Source organism: Pholcus phalangioides, unplaced genomic scaffold (assembly GCF_987345545.1).
Source record: "Pholcus phalangioides strain wild (caught in Gottingen) unplaced genomic scaffold, Ppha-v1.0 ptg000007l_1, whole genome shotgun sequence".
NCBI classification, from domain to species: domain Eukaryota; kingdom Metazoa; phylum Arthropoda; class Arachnida; order Araneae; family Pholcidae; genus Pholcus; species Pholcus phalangioides.
Window position 1 is genome coordinate 9993826 of NW_028301600.1, and position 6175 is coordinate 10000000.

The following is a 6175-nucleotide window of genomic DNA, read 5'->3' on the forward strand; positions in this document are numbered from 1 at the left end:
CCACCAGGAGCGATATTGCCCACTTTGGGAAACACCGGTTTAGTTCATATAAAAGTGCAATACTTTTTCATTTAGAAAGAGTTGATTAATAGTTTATCATTTTTTAAGAGCTATTGAAATTTTACTTGTTCAGAAATTCATAAAATTGCACTAAATTGAGGGAATTCTAACTAAATTTAAGGTAAACAACTTGTTAACTTTGCTAAGCAAGATTTTAAAAAAAATTTATAGATAGCAGTAACATATTTAAAAACTGTGGATTTAACCTTAAATTAGCCAAGTAATTTAAAAAATCCACTCTAATTTATTAAATTGCTTTGCTGATGTATTGCTTCAATTGGAAATGCGCTAACATTAAATTTACTCACAACGCAATTCAATGAGCATGCTATGTATTTTTGTGATTCAATATCACGACAACTTTATTTTTTTTAATATCATCTTAGATTGATAGAGTTTAAAACGACACCATGTTTTAATATGAATGTTCAAAAAAAATGCATGCTTCATCCAACTCACGAGAATCCTACCTGTTGCGGCCTTTATACCTGCATTTCTAAAAATTTTAAATTATGAAGAAAGTCTGGTGTGGTTATGAAGTATAATATTATATAGCACTTTTTGATAATACCTTATTTAATTGAAACTTTTCGGTACATATAAGTCATTTATTTCGTAGAAAATAACTACTCGTAGCATTGTCTTCATTAAGCCAGGTATCGGTATTAACCGTCTAAGAGAATTATTTAAATAAATTTCTAATCATTAATCCATTGATTATCGTTCTGGTTTGTGTGAGTATCCGAATATATAACCAAAAAGCTAATGTATTAGAAATATTAGATTTTTCGGCATGGAAAAATTCACTACTTTCTGTATAAATTTATATCTCAGATATGCTTGGAATATTCAATTGAAATGACGACTGAATATATAATTTATCTTAAACAAATGTAAAAAAAAAAAAGCAAAGAAATTAAATTAACTGCAGCGTCTCTGATTACAGACTTTCATTGTTTGAAAGTTTGATATGGAAAAAAAAAGTAAATTAATTAAAGCGTCTTAACATGACACATTAAATTTAGAGGAAATGCAAATCAAGCCGATACATGGTAATTGCAATTATCAGTTGAAAAATGGTTTTTTTTATTATTTTCAAGAAATGCATTGGAGAAGGGAGACAGCAATTCCATCAACCAGAATTTAACGTTTCAATTCCTTGAAGGGGGAAAAAAAACGTTTTCTTCAGAAAGAAATACGAATAATTCTTAGAATTTATTAGAAAGTGGATTAGTTAGAGATTAACCAGTGCTCACCGCTTCCAAAGCATTTTGCATTACTGAACGCACATTTACGAAGGAAATCAATAGGGAAAATCTTCTTTTTTTTCCAAAAAAAGAGAAAAGTAAATGATTTAAAAGAGAAAATCGAATACGACAAATTTAAGACTTTTTCGATTCTTACAAAGATTTTAAAATAAATTCGAATTCGTTCTAAATTTTAGCGGAAAGAATTCCGTATCATATTAAATAAGAAGCTTCAATTCCGTGGTTCATTTAGTTCTGAAATTAAGTTTTATCTCTTAATCACCGTATGATTTTGCATTAATTTAATTTTGGCAATGGATATATTGCTTTTGAAAAACTTTTGGGGTATCAGATGGAATTTCTGGTGCTCAATCCCCAGACATTCTGTGACTGTGGCTGGTTATTGTTATTTTTTAAAACGTAGCGTCATAACAGCATCATGAGACCTTTCGAGGGAATTTTGGGACCCCATTCCCCCTCCCTACTTAACTGAAAGTACAGTGGAACCTGGATTCGACGTCAACAATCATTTAATAGAATTCTGGTGCTATAACGAATTTGGCGTTATACCTAATTACGATTGAACCCGTGTAATCTGTATACATGGAAAATTTGCTCACTGAAAATTTCTGGCGCTGATTGGAATGTCTACAATTCTATCAGTTTGAATGCATACCTACGAAAAGCATAGAACAGATCGTATCATGGGTCTACTTATACAATCAAGTCCGATTGTGCTTGCATGACCCTATGCATTAATTACGCCTGGATGACCCTATGCATTAATTAATATTGATTTGGTAATATCGCCCTAATGGCTTAGAGGGCAATGCAGAATGTTTTTGGTCATTCTGCGTTCGTTTCCTATGCGTATACGTGTAAAGACGCCCTCTATCGAGTGATTCATGAACAACTTCTCATTTCAAAATCATTGAATGCATTTTTTGTATCTGTACTTCAGAACCATACTATTGTATGTCCGTTTTTGTCAATTTTGAGATATTACTGTACTCTTGTAGTTCTCATTCTGCAGTTTAGGACCATAGTATTGTATTTTAGCTAAAATAATATATAAATTTTAAAAAAAAATTGAGGAAAGGTGCATACAGTGCATAGTGTTTACTGCGAGATCATTTTTTTATGTTGTCGTTTTGATCAGACGTGTTGATCAATAAAATAGGGCAATATTTTTTGGTTTATTTCAAAATTTCATCAAAACTGTTCCGCGTGAAAAGCTTCAATGAAGGTTGTAAAAATGGTAGCTTGACGAACGTGACTGGTGGAAACAGTCCAACAATAACAACGATTCAATCAGAAAACTATAATTAAACTAATTATTTTAAATTTAGAGAATTGCCTTTATTTTAGAGAATTGCCATATTCAAAATAATTTTTTTTCTATTGATTATATATTATCATAATAGTATCTTGAGTATTGTTTCGTATACACAACCATAACATAAATTAGAGGTCGTAAAAATTACAAACTATATTTGTTAGAGTTCATTGTGACAGTTTGCAACTGTGATCGATTTCATTAAACAACCTCAGTGTGTAAGGCAGGACCCCTAGACTAGGGTCTTTGGAGGGCCTGGAGCCAGACTTTTCATGGGCTCTTCTAAAGGGAGTTTATTGCATGAAAAAAATGATGATAAGGCCCCAGGGCTGGAGCCCTATCAGCCCCATCCGTGTGGAAGGCCAGAGATGCAGGACCTTCTTAAAAGCACATTGGGCTTCCATCCTTTTCTGATTTTTCTGACGCTCTACCAAGCAAATTCATATATGCTGCTCGAAACTTTCAACTACAGTCAGATACGTTTACATAGGAACAATGCAAAAATCTGGAATTATTTTATACTGAAATTTATTTCGTTATAACGAAGTAATTTCTCCGATCTCTTGTAGTTTGTAAGTGAGGCTCGTTCTCTCTTGGGCCACAGGGCTGTGCCCGGGTGGGACCATGCATTAAGACTGCACTTCATGGATGCAATATGTAAATCTTTGAAAAATTCGAAGTTCGAACCTGAAAAGAAAATGATCTCAAAATTGTTAACGGTATTTTATTCATTTAAACGAGACAAACCAATTAATCACAGACGTAGAGCACCTTTGATCAAAGCAAAAAACATTTTTAATTTTCGGTATAAACGATCGCTCAAAAATTTGGAAAAGACGCACATATACACATACACACACACACACAAGAGGGGGGAACAACTAGTTTGCTTTTTCTCGATTTATACTAATATTATATAGTTTTGAAAAAGCCAAGTTATTGCACGTTTGGTGTACGTTCAGTGAATCTGGCAGGATTTGGAAACGACGTTATCAATTTTTAAAGCGTTATAACTCATTAATTATGAGTCAAATCAAAAAACTAAAAAAACACTTGTCCATATTAGTTTTTCACAAGAAATCGCGAGTTTAATTATTGGTTGGTGGATAATTACCACCCTGTATATGTTACGCGATAACTATGGTGAAAGCGATAACTACGGTGATTATACAGGATGTCTTGTAAGTGCTAGTACGGCCTTTATCTCATCAACCGTCCGTCGTAGCGGTGTGATTCCAGTTTAAAAAATGGTTAACAGGCATTCAAAAATTTTCCTGTACCAATTTTGAAAATATAGTGTGTAACAAAATTTAAAAAAAAATCGAAATTTTTATAAAATCCGTATAAAAATCTAAATTTTTATACGGTTTCCCTGCGCTCTAACTTCCAATGAGTAAGTTGTTGCCCTGTCTCTCCTGATACCAATAAAAAAGATTCGATGTTTACAAATGTAACATTTACTGAAGCATTCGAATTCAAAAAACTGAGGAAATTTAAAAAAGAACGGCATTAGATGCGGGTAAAATGGTTTTTACGCCGTTAACCGCATTTAACGCTGTTCTTTCCTAAATTTCCTCCGTTTTTCGAATTTGAATATCAATGTGAATATTACACTTAGACACATAACAATTTTTTGTCGGCATCAGAAGAGACAGGGCAACAACTAGGTGGGAGTTAGAGGACAAGGGGACTGTACAAAAATCTAATTTATTTTTTATTTTGTTATACACTGTATTTTCACTCTCAAAAGTGGTAAAGGGTAATTTTTTAATGTCTTTTGGGCATTTTTTTTTTTAAATTGAAATCATACTCTTACGACAGATGGTTGATGAGAAAAAGACCGCATTAGCATAAGATACCTTGTACACTTGTAGTTGTATCTTGTAATTCGTTTCAATAAAAAAAAACATAAAGGTTGATTAATTTTGCTCATATACTGAGACTTTAGCACATTTACCCATGATTATGTATAATATGTATAAAGTCGTATAGGTGTAGATTTAGTAAACTAGTTTAATGAAAAGAACAAAAGTGAGATAAATTTTTCCATATTCATAGAATTTACCAGTGCCAACTCACATCTGCAGTATAATAATAGTATAGTATAATCTCACATCTGCGATAGGCCTACTCTATGTTAAATGTTTCAACGTCTGTATGAAAAGTTGTATTTTAATGGATGATGGGTCGAAAGTTCGTAAAAATGTAAAAATTAGCTAAATAGGTACAACTGATGTTGAAGAATTATGGTTTGCATGAATAGGATGAGAGAGGAATCTGAATCTTTTTAAAATTAAAAAAATAGCTCTACAAGTGGCCGATAGATGGGGCTGAGATGCAATATTCCAAACAGATTTATGCAAATCAGGACATCAATAAAATTGGATAGATGTACGTGCAATCTTCATCCGATGCGGTAGCCTGGTTTGCATAATCTACTTTGTAAGTTGCGTGTCAGCGACGTATTTTGATGCACCCGGTATACATAAAGCCCCTATTAAAATAAATGACATCTTAACGTTTTGGAATAATTTTTATAATTGCAAGTATGTTTCTATGATGAACGTATTAAAAGATCAATGGTGTAAGACTTCACTTTGCATCCTGTATAAAGCTCATAATATCGTATTGACTGAATTTAACCAATTAACGCCGGTTGGTAAGAAAATTTGCCATTCTAAAGTTTTTTCTTTGCCAATAAATGGTGGAAGTTGTTCCCCTCGTTATTTTTTGTTTTTAAAAAAATCAAAGTCGTCGTTAAAATGGGTTAAAAAAAGTTAACGAATTATAAATTATAGAAATTAATAAGAATCAAATACGGCATATTCTTCGGAAAAATGTTCGAGTTAATCCCTTACATCCCAGAAAAATTCGAAGTACATCAGCCTTCTTATTTTTAAAATTAATAAGTTTCCAATAATTAATTAGTTTCGATATTTCTTCTAGATTGAATTAACTTTATTATCACATTGTTGGTTTGTCTTGCATGATATGAAAATATGACTTTTCACGATACCGTTATTGAAAACATGGTTGGGCTCCAAACCGCACTTTATTATATAACCTGCGTTATACTGTTGTGTGTACCTTTTTACCACTTTTTCGTACTGTATTTCTCGTAGAGTGGGGCGATCACACGCATCCAAACGAAGTCTAATATAAGCCTTCTCCTTATCAGATCATGGCTCGCCGCTCTGTCTCAAGGAAGAGATATAAACAGACGAAGTGGTCAAAGACCTGGGCCATGCTGAAAATGTGTGTGTATATAAGTGTTATGAACTCAACGTGAAGTTTGTTTCTCTGTAATGCATGTTATAGCGCTGCCATCTGTTTTTCGAACTGTGAATGAAGTGTACTGATTGAATATTTGTACTGGTGTAGGCCTGTTGCTGTCTGTGACGAGACTCCTTAATTAATAAGCCTCCAGAGATTTACACCATAATGCATTTTCTGCGAGGCCAAGTAAAAATACCCAAAAAACAAAAAATGAAAAATTCATAAAAAGGTTACAACAAAATACAGGCTCCATTTA